The sequence below is a fragment of the Macrotis lagotis genome, chromosome X (assembly GCF_037893015.1).
Source record: "Macrotis lagotis isolate mMagLag1 chromosome X, bilby.v1.9.chrom.fasta, whole genome shotgun sequence".
Classification (NCBI taxonomy): domain Eukaryota; kingdom Metazoa; phylum Chordata; class Mammalia; order Peramelemorphia; family Peramelidae; genus Macrotis; species Macrotis lagotis.
The window spans coordinates 438,700,991-438,717,519 of NC_133666.1; the positions used below are offsets into that span (position 1 = coordinate 438,700,991).

The following is a 16,529-nucleotide window of genomic DNA, read 5'->3' on the forward strand; positions in this document are numbered from 1 at the left end:
TATTTGGCTAAAATATTTTGGTGAAATTATACACTGAGTCATTGGAGCAGCATTGTAGGATGTTAAGTGTGACTTTCTTTGTCCATCCTGGCTAGTTTATACAGTCTGATCTCTGTTCTGAACACCTGAATACAAAGATTGACTAGTTCACTTATCCTATGCTTTACAGGAAAAAAATAACATGGTGTAACAGATATTCATAGATCTTCCTTTTTTGCCTTGTCTCTGCTAGTAGCTGTGATCTTGGACAATGCTAAATGTCTCCAGACCTCATTTTCCTCATCTGTAAAGTAGAGGACTAATGAACTAGGTGACCTCAAAGGTCACCTCTGCTTTTGAAATGCTTATGAGATAGAAAAGAATTGCTTAACTTTGGGTATGAATCAGAATTTTTCTTTATATTTACATAAATGTTTTGGGAAAATCTGATGGACCAGTGAAGGGAAGTACACTTAATATAAAATTTAAATGACCATTGAAAATTGTTTTTGTTTTCTGGACATTTTCCTGTGTTCAACTCTTCATGACCATTTGGTGATTGCTTGACAAAGATACTAGAGTGTTTTTACATTTCCTTTTCCAGTTCATTTTACAGATGAGGAAACTGAGAAGCAAACAGGTTTAAGGACTTGCCCAGGGTCACATAGCTAATATGTGTCTGAATGCAGATTTAAAAATGAGTCTTCTCCCCAGTTGATAAATGGTCAAAGATATGAACAGACAGTTTTCAAATGAAGAAATTAAAGCTATATATAAAATCATATGAAAAATGCCCCAAATCGTTATTGATTAGAGAAATGAAAATTAAAACAACTCAGGAATTACCTCACACCTATCAGATTAGCTAAGATGAGAAAAAAGGCAAAATGAATAATTATTGGAGAGGTTGTGAGAAGAATGGGACATTGATGCACTGCTGATGGAGTTGTGAAATGATCCAACTATTCTGGAGAGCAATATGCAGCTATGCCCAAAGAGTTATAAAGCTGTTCATTCCTTTTGACTTAACAATTCTAATTCTAGGTCTATACCTAGAAGAAATTATTAAAAATGGGAAAAGTTCCACTTGTTCCAAAATATTCATAGCAGCTTTTTTGTAGAGGCAAAGAATTGGAAATTGAAGGGATGCCCATCAATAGGGGAATGGCTAAACAAGTTATGGTACATGAATACTATAGAATACTATTGCTCTGTAAGAAACCATAAATGTCTGGACTCTAGAGAAGCATGAAATGAGTTACAGGATTTGATGCTGAGTGAAGGGGGTAGAACCAAGAGAACAATGTACAAATTAATAACAACATTGTGAGATGAACAACCTTGATGGAAGCAGCTCCTCTCAGCAGTTCAGAGAGCTAGGGCAACCATATTAGACCAACTATGGATAATGCTATCCCCATCCAGAGGAAGAAAAACCAAATAATACCAAACCAAACCAAAACAAAACAAGTAAAAATTTTTTTAAAAAATCCCTTCAGAATCTGATGAATATTTTTATGTTTATTTGTTTTCCAATTATATACAATAGTAGTTTCTACATATCATTTTTTGTAAAGCTTTGAATTTTATACTTCCCCCCTTCCCTCCCCCCACCCTCCCTCACAAAAGGCAGTCTGATAATCTTTACATTATTTCCATGCTATATATTGATCAAAATTGAATGTGTTGAAAGAGAAATCATATCCTTGAGGAGAAAATAAAATATTAGATATAGCAAAATTATATAGTACATACGACATTTTTTTAAAAAAAATTGAAGGTTATAGACTTGGGTCTTTGTTTAAACTCCACAGTTCATTCTCTGGATACAGATGGTATTCTCCATTGCAGGTACTCTAAAGTTGTCCCTGATTGTTGCATTGATGGAATGAGCAAGTCCATTAAGGTTGACCATCAATCACCCCCATGTTACTGTTAGAGTGTACAATGTTCTTCTGGTTCTGCTCATCTCACTCAGCATCAGTTCATGCAAGTCTTTCCAGGCTTCTCTGAAATCCCACCTCTCCTGGTTTCTAATAGAACAACAGTGTTTCATAACATACATATACCATAATTTGTTTAGCCATTCCCCAATTTATGGACAGAATCTGACAAAAACTTTATAAAAATACCTCATGTTTTTCTTTCCCTTAATCCTAATTCCTCATATAGAAAATGACTAACTTATAAATATGTTTATCACAAATATGTTTGTACAATCTTAACCTTACTGTTCTTTGCTGGGGAGCAGGAGTTGGGAGGGGAGGGTGGAAGGACATTTTGTAAGTTAAAAATATACATAAGCATATGGATGAATGTTGAAAAACTTCATTCTTTCTTTCTATTTGCAAAAATAAAATATCAATAAAAAATAAAGCTGAGTATTTCTGAGGAAAGACCTGGTATTCTATCCCTGTAGCACCTACTTGCCCTAATAGACACAAGCAAACATTTTATCATTATTCTGTTTTTTTTTCTCAAGAAACTCAGGAATTTGTTCAATCAACTACTAATTTTCTGCTTTTGAATCATAAAATTTTGAATTATAGGATAATAGAGGCAGGGATATTATGGTACATGTTTAACAACAGGTTCTCTGAAAAATGTGTATAGGATATTTTTAAGTTTAAAATTTTAAGTTTGATCTGCATTATCATCATTTGCTTTATTACTTTCTGTAGTCTTTCTTTCTCTCCTTCTTCCTTTCTTTCCTCCATCCTTTCTCTCCTTCCTTTCTTCCTTCCCTCATTCCTTCCCTTCTCTTTATTTTTCTTTTTCCTTTTCTCCTCCATCCTTTCTCTCCTTCCTTTCTTCCTTCTCTCTTTCCTTCCTTTCTCTCATTCTTTCTTCTTTCTTTTCTTTCTTTTATTTAATAAAATGCATAAATTATTGCTTAGTAAAAATTTTGGTTAGCAAAAGTTGGAAACACTTCACTAATAATATAATTTAATATTTAATTGTCAGTGCTATGCTTAATCTCATTTGTTAAGGAAATGAGATGAAAATTCCATGACACCCTACTTTCTTCTTTTGAGTTTACTCAGTTTACCATCTCTTCCAACTAACATTAAAGCACTATTAGTAATGGGGAAGAAATAATTTTGGTGTTACTTCTAGTAGCAGTATTTGCAGCTTCTTAGATATTTGTGTTATTGAGTTTACAAATCTTTTTCTTTCCCTCCCATCCCTACCTCCTCGTTTATATATGTGTATGTGTGTGTGTGTGTGTGTGTGTGTGTGTGTGTGTGTCTCCTCCCTTCCCTAGAGCCTATTGTTGGGGTAAAAGGGGACAGGCAATGAGAGACACACTTGTCCAGTCACTGGTGTCAAGGATGCACATGGTAACACATCATCATGAATCTACATGAAGATGCAAGGTGTGAGGAAAGCTGATTTTTCTGGTTCATTTGAACCAGAAATTATGTATAAACCCTAAGACTGTAGGGTTTTAGGTAATTTTTTTTTAAAGAAAGAAAATTGAAAAAAGTACACAAACTTTATCTGCCTGAGACTGAGGTGGATGGTTGACTGATGGAAGAAAGAGACCAGGCTGAGGCGGATGGTTGACTGATGGAAGAAAGAGGGGGCTTTAGAGAGCTGGGGAGAACTTCAGGAAGCAGAGCTGCAGGAGGCAGTGGCAGGGGCCAGCAAGGGAGAGCAATGACTGGTCACATATGTGGAGCAGCTGGAGGGGAGAGCTATCAGAAATTCACTATATTATATATGGAAGTTAGAGGACAAAACCTAGCTGCCTCTGCCTGCCACTGGGGCAATTCTGAATGTGACTAATAGGTTTCTTCAGCGATAGGTGTTCTTTGTTGGGGGGCAATGGGAGGGTGCTCTGTTGGAAGTCCTGTAAGTCTCCCTTAACTTTTTTTTCATTTAATAGAGTTTTAATTTTTCCAATTACATGTAAAGATAGTCATGAACATTCATTTTTGTAAGATTTTTGAGTTTCAAATTTTTCTCCACTCCCCCTTCCCCTACACCATCTCCACGAGAGCAAGTAATCCAATATACATGTTCATCATGTCAAACATACTTCCGTATTAAGTCCTGTTTTGAAAGAAAAAAAAGTACAAAAGTAAAAACCACGAGAAAGAAAAAGTAAAAAGCAATTTTTTAAAAAGTGAAAATAGTATGCTTTTTTTCCTGCATTCAGACTCCATAGTTCTTTCACTGGATGTGGATAGAATTTTCCAACACAAATCTTTTGTAATTGCCATTGATCACTGTATTGCTGGGAAGAGCCAAGTCTATCATAGTTGATCATTACACAATATTGATATTACTGTATACAATATTTTGGTTCTGTTCACTCAGTAACAGTTCATGTAAGTCTTTCCTTGTTTTTCTGAAACCTTCCTGCACATCATTTCTTGTAGAACAATAGTATTCCATTAAATTTTTAGATGATAATTTGCTCAGTCAGTCCTCAAATTTTTTGGTCATCCCCTCAATTTCAAATTCTATGCCACCAAAAGTCTACTTTAACTTGAAAATTAAAAAAAAAAACTATAAGCTTTTTATGCTTTAAGTCTTGTGAAGTTGTGAGCTTATAGGAGAGTGTGTGACTATCATTTGAAGAGAAGATGTTGAAAACTGAATTTCTCACATCATCTGGATGGGGGTCAAAAAAAGCCAGAGTAAAACGAAGTCTCCCAAGGCTTAGAAAGGCCCTTTGTATCAGAAGGAAGTTTTTGAACCAAGGTTTATTAGTTTTCATGGTTGTCTTCTGTTATTACTAAATGCAGTAATATGAATGTCTCTATAGAACCATGTAACATGTATTTTCTTTTAATATTTAATATTTTAATAATTGATCAGAGAATACATGGAGATGAAAGTTCTATAATTTCATTGTCAGAATTTTTCAGGCATTTTTCTACCTAAAAATGTCACTTTTTTTGTTGGTTACATTATTGTGCTAAATATTTTACAAATATTATTTCATATAATTCCCCAAAATAACCCTGGGAGATAGGTGCTATAATCTCCATCTTTTTTTTTTTTTTTTTGGTTTTTGCAAGGCAAATGGGGTTAAGGGCTTGCCCAAGGTAACACAGCTAGGTAATTATTAAGTGTCTGAGGCCAGATTTGAATTCCAGGGCTGGTGCTCTATCCACTGCACCACCTAGCCGCCCCTATAATCTCCATCTTACTGATGAGAAAGCTGGTTAACTGATTATCCAGGATCACAAAGCTATTAGTTTCCTCTGTACTAGATGGCTATCTGCCTCAAGCATTCTAGAAGCAGTTTGTTGTTGTGGATAGAGCACTGAAGTTATGCCAGGAATCTGGAAAGTAGGGTTCAAGTACTGATTCTTCCATTTATGATCTATGAGACCTTGGACAATTCATTTGACCCACTTAAGCCTCAATTTCCTTATCTTTAGAATAGTATAATAAAACTTGCACTACTTACCACATGGGACTGGTGTGAACTTCCAGAGAGCTTTAAGGAGGGATCCATTGTAGCCCCAGTGGCTGTCTAATGGGGTAATAGAAACTATAACTGGTGGTTGCTAAAGTTGAGATGGTTCAAAGTAGATATAGAACCTCATTCTTCTCATCTGTAGATGGCATAATGAGACCTGTATAACTCCTCAGGATTGTTGTGAAGGCACTTTGTTATCTGTAAAGTAATACACAAATGTGAATTATTATTATTATTATTATTATTATTATTATTATTATTATTATATGCTGAGCCCATAGTGTATTTTTCTGCTTTGGGTATTATGTGGAGACTTGATGAGCTCCAGTGGTTACTTTGTTCCTTCAAATGGAAACTATGAAGATGAGGAAGATAAAACAAAACTGAAGGATTGGGAAAGATAGAGGAAGAAATGAAGAATTAAAAGGAAGAGGGGGAAGGAAAGAAAGGAGATACTGCAAGAGTGTATGTTTTCCATAATAATTACTGGAAGAGAAGAGGATGGAAGAACAAATGTGCTTCTTCCATAAGGAGAAGAGCACAATGATTATTTCCAAGAAATGAATTGTTATTGCTCAGCAAGGTTAAGATATTCAAGACCGTATTATTAAACCAGGAAGGATATATCCAATAGATATATAAGGGAAAACATTTAACATGTATAACACAAAAGAAAAAATGGATATAGCTTATATAATGTGACTAGGAGCTTTCAAGGTAGAAAGTGCTCAAACAGGAAAACTTTTGACACCTATTGACTATTTGACCCTGGACAAGTCACTTGAACTCTGTGCTGTTTAAAATGTTTGGGAGACATAGTTTCTAGGTAATTTTTATTAGTAATACTAGCCTTTTATCAATAAAATGGTTCAGTGTCTCTCTCAAATGCCAAAGACAAATCATTGTGATGGGGGTCACAGTTTATGTGCCCTTGGAAGAGGGGGTGTTCCTGAGGTTGGTAATCAACTCTAATTGGTTGACAAAGACAGAATGAATATATAATGACAGCAGGATTTATTCCAATGATAGTCTTGAGATATTTGACATCAAGAACCTAATCTTGTCAAAGAGACATCAATTTCCATATAACCTTTCTGACAAAAGAGAGAGACCACATTTTCCCAGATCTCTCCGAGTAAACAGAATGGGCAGGAATCCACCCATTCACCTAAAATTAGAATTTTTTTTTAACCGTCTTTGATTAGCTTTTCCTGACTAAGTCTTTGAATAGACAGGTCCTTTGTGTTGATTTCTGGATGAAGAAGAAAGTGGGAAAATCCTTGATCTGAAACCAATAAATAGTTATTAAATACAATGGAGAGAGAGAATCATTTTCATACCTCTTGATGTTCTAATCTACTACAAACACAATTCTCTAAGGCTTCATGTTTCAGAGGAGGTGCCAGGTTGCATTGACAGAGTAAATTTATTCACATAGAAGTTCCCTGCATGAATAAAATCACAAGCCTGGTCCCTATAACTATCTTTTTGTAGACTGTACAAGGAAGGAAAAAAAAATGGTTCTTCTGTCAAGAAGACCAAGGCTAAAGATTGCTCTCTTTCTCTCCAGGAACAAAAGATGATATATAGGAACTATTGTGATTTGGATAAAAAGATAATTTCAATGTTTTAGCATTTTTTTGAAAGTAGAATTCATGATCAATGTTCATACTAGAGCATAAAAGTGTGAAATAGAATTACTTGCAAGGGAAGATAGAATTAAGACTTGGCCAGGTGTTATTCTTTATCAGTCAGAAAAGAGTTTTAACTGGTATGGAAGACAATCAGAATTTTGCTATAGATGTGACTCAATTTCAGTGTAATGCCCAGATGTGGAGAACAACAACATAGCAGAGCCTGATATTAAAATAATGTGTAATCCTTGTGATGAAATGGTGCACATGCATATCCACTGCCTAAGAAGATTTCATAATAAAAGGAAGGCACGCACAGCTGGGTTAGCTTCAAGAGCCCCCTATGAAAGGGAAAACATCTGCCCAGAAAAATACAGGAAAGTCTCTTGGGGTTGTAAAAGAAGAAGGCAGCAAAAAAGGACCTTCAGGAAAACATTGGAGGGGATAAAGAAAGGGTTGTGGTAAAGAAAAAAGAAGGAAAGCTATAGCTACGGATGAACAAAAGGTGCAGCAAAAAACCAAAAAACCAAAAAACAACAACAGAGAGGAGATAGCTCCTGCAGAGGAAGAAAGGCAGAGAATGCTTACTTCAGAAGAAACCACTGAGCCTGAAATCCACAGAAAAGGAAATGAAGTAGGGTAAGAGCTCTCAGTGTAATGAATACAGGGAAAGACCAAAGAAAAGAACAATTGCTCTACCATAGATAGAACCCAAGTCCCAGAAGGAAGAAAAATAAAGGATGGGAGAAGTAACAATAAACCTGGGATAAGGGGAAAGACATAATCCAAAGGGAATTGAAGAAGAGACAAGGTTCCAAGAAAGCCTTGAAGGACTAATTAAAATCATGCATATACGAGGAAATCACCACTTAAAGTAGGAAAAAATAACATAAGAATAGACAAATCTAGAAATATAGTACATGGAACTCTGAAATAAATTATTTTAGTATATGCAACAAGGCTGAATATAGGACACTAGGTTTGGGGACTTATCATTAGTCAAAAAGGTAAGAAGAAATTGGGGATTTTTTGTTTAATACAAACAATGAGATCTTTGGAAAGATTTGAGAGTTGGGTGAGAAGATTCATGTTCTCCATGTGCCCTCCCCAAAGTAAAGTGAAAGGGAAAAAAAACTTAAAAATGTGATACTACCCATATTTAAAACAAGAATTGGGGTACCAGAGAAAAATTTCAACTTTATCTTAGGAAAAGGTTCATAGAAAATAGCCAAAAATTGTTAGGCTTGGGCTGAAGAGATACAGAATTTAAGGATGTTTATACGATCTTTTTACAGAATTGGGTCATTATCACAAAATCTCATATTTGTATGGATGAACTGAACTTGGATAGAAATCTCCTTGAAAAACAGTCTCTAGAAACTCATCATACAGTACCACTTGAAAAATACTCCGGTGAGTTGTAGGGTGGGCACTTCATGGAAGTCCATTCAATAACATATTTTCATTGCTGAAATAATTTAGGTTATTTCATGCACAAAGTCTAAATATATCCATTATAAACTTCTTAATTGATATCAGTTTTAACTTCTGGACAAAGTCAAACCCTCTTTTCAAAGGATAGCCCTTTAAGTATTAGACAAGAGTCATCATCCATTTTTTCCCCCCGTGGTTAAATATCTCCTTTTGTTTCAGTTTCTCAAGGCAGAATATTAATTTTTTGGTTAAAGCTAGAAATTCCTATTTTGAATAATTTGATTACTATAAATGCTATAATTTTTTTTATTTCAACTGATCCATGTGAGGTCATGATCTAAAGGCTCAGGGTGGACCCTTATTTTCTGTCTCTGGATATGTTTCAGCTTGTTGATACCCACAAATGAATACTATACTCAGATGTGGTCTGACCAGAGCATACTGGTCTTAAGGGAATTGAGGATATGAGTGATTGAGGGTTTGAAGAAGCATCTATATGATATTAAAGTCCCCTATTATAAAGTCAGGAATTAGAAAGATGAGGAAGATTGTAAGATGCTGAACTACTTGAAAAAAATGGAGAATGAAGTAGGATTGAGGTAGTTAAATTCTAGCTACCATATTCTATATATTGACTGGGTGGAAAATTGTGAGTTTTGTGGGATGAAGAAGACAAAGTTATAATAATAAGTTGTCCTTTGATTTCAAACAACCACAGTGACTAATTAATGATGGCATGACTTACACAATTATGTTTATTATAGTGAGGAGTATGCTGTACAAAGCATTCTTCTCACTTGCCTTTTCCAGAACTACCCTGTGGCTTGATTTGATGGGAAATAGAAGTAATTGGTGTTGGTCTGGATGCTGCCAGAGTCTCTTGAACTTTGAATTAGTTTCTCTTCTTCCCATATTAGTGAGGAACCCTTGGTTCACCATCAACTCTGGGCAAGCACCAGCATGTGATTTCTGATGGTAGAATGAGACAACCCAGTTACTGAATGATGAAAAGACAAAATATGAAAGTGATAATGCAGAGTGAGACATTTTTAGGGTCCTTCTCCAGGATCAGAGGAATAGTGGGGTTGTGTGAGAGAAGATAACTAGAGCTAGCTGGGGATGTAGTGTCAAGGAGCAAGGGAAATAGAAAGAATATGAGAAAAATGCTTAGAATGAAGGGAAATTTGTTTGTCATGGATCAGTAATTTCAGAGGGAACAGTGGAAGGGTAGTTAGAGTTCAGTTAGGATATGAATGAAGCAGTTGGGTTGGGGGAGGGGATAAGAAAACATGATGAGATGATGCATTTTTCCCCTAAATATCTTATTTTTATAGGAATCCCTGCCCTTATAACAAAACAGGGCAAACCATGGGAGAAATAGAGGTTGGTAGATGATAGAAGCTTAGAGTTTCCAAGGGGTGTTGTAGAGTTGATTTGGGGCTGGACATTGTTACCTGGGAGACTTGTGGGGGCATCAATGCATTGTGGGATAACGGGCAGAGGGTGCTGCCTACCCTGGTGATAACTAAATCTGGTTTTGGGTTTGACCTGACACCTGCTGGGCACAGATGATTTTTGCTCTTTTACTCCTAGTTATTTTCTCATATTCCATGTCCTTTTCTTAGATTGAAATATTCTTGATCCCTTTGCAGGTTGTTGATCACTCTATCCTTGTGAATATTCTTTTCCCTTATTTTTGTGATACTACCCTTCTGATTTTCCTCCAGCTTACATGACTAATCTCCTCTCAGGTTCCTTTGCTGAATAATCATTTATGTTATAATATATGTATAGATGGACCTCAGGACTTTGTCCTCATTTCTTCTTTAGCCTCTTAATGAGTTCATCAACTAACATGGATTTAGCTAAAATTTCTATGTATACTCCACCTCTACCCCTATCAACTATTAGGACTTTGCTCTTGAAACTAATTTGGATTTATTTTGCATAAATTTTATATTTATTTATCTAGCACATAATGTTTCTCCTGTGTAAAATATAATCTCCTTGAAGACAGAGATTTTTTATTTTTATTTTTTGGAGGGAGGAGTAATATTCCAAACATCTAGCACAGAGTATAATACATATAAAGTACTTAATCAGTATTTGTTAATTTGAATTGAATTGGTCAAAGAACAAATCATCAAAAGAATGAATAAGCAGGACTGATAATAAGAGACTTGTTAACAAGAAATATACCAAAATTATTTAGAATGCAGCTAAAGCAATCCTTGGAGAAAAATTTTATCTCTGAAAATATAGATTAATAAAATAGAGATATTTAATGAACTGAGCACATATTTAAAAAAATTAAACAGAACCAAAATAAGAATGAAAGAAATCTTTAAAAATACAGGAGAAACAGACAAAAGAGAAAAGCACAGACTACTTAATATTTATTTATGGGGTTAAGAGTGACTTGCCCAAGGTCACACAACTAGGCTATTATCAAGTGTCTGAGACTGGATTTGAACTCAGGTTCTCCTGACTCTAGGGCCAGTACTCTATCCACTGCACCACTTAGCTGCCCCCCTAAAGACTACTTAATAAATAAAACTTCTGAAAAGCACATCAGCAAAATCAAGAATTTAAAGGAAATGCATAATACCTACAAAAATAAAATAACAACAAAATCTTAATTCTGAACCCTGAGATACTGAACAAGTTACAAATGAACCCAAAATGAAAAAAAAGAAATCCTGTCTTAGATGAATTTAAAAATGAATTCGCATAATTATTTAAAGAGCAATTGACCATATATTTTAAAAATTATTTTCAATAACTAAAATGGAAGCTGCATTATTATACTCCTTTGCACTATCCCAAATATGATCCTAATATCCAAATTAAGAAAGAACAAAACAGAGACTTATTCATCAATATCATTAATGAATATAGATTAACATTTTTTAAAGGAAAATAAATGCCCATAGCAATATGTCCAAAATTTAAATTCATTATGACAAAGTTGAATTTATAGTAGGGATACAAGAATGGTTTAAGATTAGGAAAAACAATTAACATTGTTAATCCTAAAAAACAAAATCTCATGATTGGATCAAGAGATATAGAAAAATATTTTTTATAAAATATAATTTTATTATAAGCAAAATAGGAGATTCTCAGTAAATACAAGGGGAGAGCAAAGATATCTGTTCTCCCTCTTTGATATAATTCCAGAAATCCTAGTAATTGTAATTAGGCAAGAAAAATTAAAGATGTATCTCATCTGTTAAAATAATAGAAATAGGCATAGAGGAGTATCTTTTAAACATGATAAATATATGTGAATAAAACCAAAATTTCTGTGAATTCTCATCTAGAAAGGAAGGGAAGAGACTAATATAAAGGAGAAAATAAATAATTTTGGTTATATAAAATTAAAAAGCTTCTGGACTAGCAAAATAAATGCAACATATTAGAAGAAAAGTAATTTGGAAAAAAAGTTCACAGAAAATTTCTTTGATGAAGGTCTAATATCCAAGTTATATGAAGAATTACTATAAACATATAAAAGATAAGAGCCATTCCTTTATGGAAAAGTGGCTAAAATATGTGGTCAGGTAGTTCTCAAATAAAGACATACAAGTTATCAACAACTGCATTAAAAATTCAGGGTATTTGGGAGAAAGGAATAAGAAGGATGGAAGGAGAGCAGGAGTGGAAAGGAGGAGCCAAGAAAAGGTAAGAGGGGGAAAAAAAGGAAAATAGAGTTAATAAAATTTATTACTATTATTTACAATGGCAAAATAGGAGATTCTCAGTAAATACAATAATTCCAGAAATCCTGGTAATTGTAGTAAGGCAAGAGAAATTAAAGGTGTAAAGAGGAGACAGTTGTTTTTATTTACAATGATCACTATGATTTACTTAACAACCCTTAGAGAAATTAATAAACAACACTAATCTAATGAAAGAAACAGAGGATGTTGATATACTACATTTTTTTTTTTTGCAAAGATCTGTAATATCCTAAATTTTATCCTGGGCAGCTAGGATAGAATGGAAGGTCTTGAGTCAAGAAAACTCATCTTCTTGAATTCAAATCTCACCTCAGACACTAACTTTATGACCCTGGGCAAGTCATTCAGCCCTAGCTGCAGGAATTTTACTCTTTTGTCATTGAGGTAGCAGGAAAGAGGTGTTTTTCTTTGCAGCAAAATTATGGATATGATCATTTATTCAATATTCTCAGAGAAGCAGTTAGGTAGTTTTCCATTTTTTAAAAAACTAAGTGAAACTTAATTAGTACTATTTAATTTCCTTTAATCACCCTTCCTTAACTAGAACTTAGACAAATTAAAAAAAATTGCAAGAAATTCCTTTCATTCAAATGAGGTAATATTTGAGGTAGTTAGGTAGTACAATCGGTAGTTTGGGGTCTGGAGTCAGGAAGACCCGAATTCAAATCTTGCTTCTGACACTAACTGTGGGAATGGACAAATCACTTAACATCAGTTTGTTTCAGTTTCCTCAGTTGTAGAACGGGAATCATAGCAGAACCCACTTCACAGAGTTGTGAGGATCCAATGAGATATTTATAAAACACCTGTCACATAGATGTTCTCTAAATGCTATTATCATTATCATCTCTTCTATGAGCATTGACATCTGTAAGTTGTTTGCATTCTTTTTGGCATAGATAGCAGGTGGCTATAGGTCTGTCAATCATGCAGTGCTTGCAGTCTACTCATTAGTTAACTGAATTGGACTTAATTTTCCCATTATTCCTCTTTCTTGGTCCAAGTTTGGAACATTGGGGATCAGTGTGGCTTTCCTTTCTCCTCTTTGAGCATAAAGGGTTTTGGGACAGTGTGCCAGCTCAAGTAACCCAAGGAGCAGGAGGGTTTGGGTGGGGGAAGAGTGAGGGCAGCGTAGAAGGGTATGCATAGTCTTGGTGCTTTGGGCCCATGGCCTGAAGCTGCTCTGCTCCATAAGTCGGGTCCTCTGCCGGGCTCGGTTGGCCAGGGAAATGCTGCCAGTGCGCGGGTGGAGTCGGAGACAGCAGCAGCTGCCCTGGGTCGGGTCGCTCTCTCAGCAGCCCCAGTCGCTAGGTCGAGTGGACTCCCACACAGACGGCGTCTGGACCAAAGGGCACTGGCCCGGCGGCTGGTCCTCGCAGCATCCGCTGTTGCCAGGACACGGGAGTAACGGACGTCGGCGGGGTTGGGGAGGCGGCAGGTAGGAGCCACGGCCGCCTCCCCGGAGCTGGGCGAGTCGGACAGGCGGCCTGGGTTGGGTAGCCCTGCTTTGGAGGAGAGTCGCAGATTCGGCGGAGCCTGGGGGTGAGTCGGGGCGCAGCGCCCGAGACGGGGAGGGGAGCGCTACGTGTCGAGGCGTGGGGCCCCTGCTGATGCCTTGCCACAGCCAGGAGGAGAGTGCTAACTCACCATGCCTACAGACTATGTTCGTCCCCTCTTCCCTTCCCCAGCATGGAGCTTTCCCTTCCCAACGCTGTCCACCTTACCTGACTCCTGCAATTGTTAAATCGTCCATCTTCACCCATCTCCAGTCTTTCTCCATGCCAAAGGGAACCAAGTAGCTACTATTTCTTTTCTTCTAAAATTCCTGTTTTGAGGAGGATATCTAAGATCTTCTGGAACTCTGTATGAACCGTGGGCAAAGCAAGACTATACCTCCAACTACTTTTTAATCTCTCTCCCTTTGAACTAACTCGTAGCCCCTAACCCCTTTTTATATGTATGGCATTTTGGGGGACATCAATCTCCAGCTGAATTAGGAAAAAATTTTTATTACATTGTTAGAATTATTATTTTCCTTCATTATTTAACTTTTTTGAATGTTTTTGCCTTGTGTCTCCCAATAGATTTCCCAACCAGGAGACAAAAATCTTGTCCAATTCATTTTATAAGCTCCATCTGCAAAATGTGGTACCTGAAATGATGTTCTAGGTGTGGGATCAAGGAATTTAGAGGTGGAAGGGGACATTAGTGGTCACACAAAATGAACCTTCTCATCTAACAGATGCTGATAGATTTTTCTAGTCAACTACCCTCTCATCATTTGCAATCTGCTATTCTATAGGCAGAACAGGTGTATGTATCCTTGAGAATAATAGCTAGCATTTGATGATAAAATTAATAGTTCTTTGTCTTATCTTTAATTACCTCATTTGATCATCACTGTGACTCTATATGAGATGGATGCTATTTTTCTTTTGTTGTTGTTTAGTTTTTGCAAGGCAATGGGGTTAAGTGGCTTGCCCAAGACCACACAGCTAGGTAATTATTAAGTGTCTGAGGTTGGATTTAAATTCAGGTACTCCTGCCTCCAGGGCCAGTGCTCTATCCATTGCACCACCTAGCCGCCCCTGGATGCTATTGTTATTCCCATTTTACAGATAAGGAAATCGACACAGATTAACTGACCTATTTAAATACACCGTACTAAGTATATCATTCTGAATTTGAACTCAGGTCCTCCTTATTCCCTGTTTCCCTCCCTGATTCTCTACCACTGTGCCAGCCAGGTGGAGGGTATACTGTGTGGTAGAATCAGATAGCCCAGTAATGGTAATGTTTATAGAATTTAATTTCTTCATTGGTGCTGGTTAGGGGCATAAGAAAAACAATCTTTAAGTGGTAAATTTAGATACCTAGACTTTGAAGATTCCAGGAAGGTAATTGATAAGATAATTAGTAGATGGATATATCATGCTGAAGACAGAAGGTGGTAGGTTCAGGATAAATGTAGCTGTCTTCTGTCAGGAAGATTTGGTTTGCCCAGTTTGTGATATTAAGTTTGTAATGGACAATTTTATGCAATGCATACTTCTCTTTTCATTCATTAGTGAACTGATTTTTTGCATTGTGTCCTGATGTTTTAGGATGGCTATTATTATATCTTCATTAATTTAGGCTTAGCCTTAGAGGTACCTCATGTTTTCATTTATTGTTTAGTCTTTCAACAGGATGTATATGTGAGTTTGAGTTGCAAAAATAAATAGTTGCATTATTAATAGCTCTGACTTGCAATTTTTTATAACCATTGAAATTATTCTGCTTTTTTTTTGTAAATTGATATTTTTGGTGGGATCCCTCTATTGGCACCTGATCTGATTTATAATCTATAATCTATAAAATTGCTTGGGTCACTGAGATATTCAGTGAGTTGACCACAGTCAGATAGCCAGTGTCAGAGGCAGGACTTCATTTTTGTCCTTGATTCCAGGGATCTCTTTTCATTGAGCAATGTGACTTCTCATTGGCTTTACTGATTTGAAATTAGAGCTTCTTAACAAATTATGAATTTTGTGAAGAATGTAATTATCCTCAAATACTTTTTGGTCTTTTTTTTTAGGTTTTTTTTTTTTGCAAGGCAAACGGGGTTAAGTGGCTTGCCCAAGGCCACACAGCTGGGTAATTATTAAGTGTCTGAGACCAGATTTGAACCCAGGTACTCCTGACTCCAGGGCCGGTGCTTTATCCACTACACCGCCTAGCCGGCCCCCCTCAAATACTTTTTTAGAGATATCTAGAGTTGGAAAAAAAAAGCCAATTATAGGTGTGCTAACCAATAGATCAACTGATTTAGGAAGTACTAGAGAGCTATCTTTGAATGTGTATAGTAGGTGTGGGAGGGATGTTAGTGGGATGAAACTGGATGTAGAAACTTTGAATAAGTATTATCATTCTTGCCTTATCTTGTAAGGAAAGGAGATCTGTAGAAGTCAATTTCTGATGAACAGGAATTTGAGAGTTGGAAGGGAATTCAGGGATAATTTTTCAAACACTTATTTGAACAAAAATCCCTTTAACTTCTCATCTGGCAAGTGGTCCTTTGCTTGAAAATTTCCAAGAAGAGAGAACCTATGTCCTTTCAAAGTAGTTTACTTTTATGTTGTTCTAATTATTAGGATGTTTTCCTTTACACGAAGTCTAAATTTTCCTCTTTACAATATTCACGCAATGTTCCTAGTCTTATGTTTGAGGACACACAGTAAAAGTTTAATCCCTGTTCTACTGACAGCTTTTCAGTACTGGGAGATAAAACTATCATTGTCCCTCCCAACCTTGTATTCTTTT

The 16,529-nt window shown here is 36.1% G+C and overlaps 1 protein-coding gene across 3 annotated transcripts in view; it reads left to right on the forward strand.

The window, feature by feature from the left end:
• Positions 1-13,531: 13,531 nt before the first annotated feature.
• Positions 13,532-16,529, forward strand: part of CCDC178 (coiled-coil domain containing 178) — a 674,385-nt gene continuing 671,387 nt past the window's right edge. The window contains exon 1 of one of the 3 annotated variants that reach the window (XM_074201254.1): positions 13,532-13,769. The gene's annotated coding sequence lies outside the window, so the exon portion shown is untranslated. The remainder of the gene's footprint in view (positions 13,770-16,529) is intronic. The other 2 variants (XM_074201258.1, XM_074201259.1) reach the window with 2 other exon arrangements.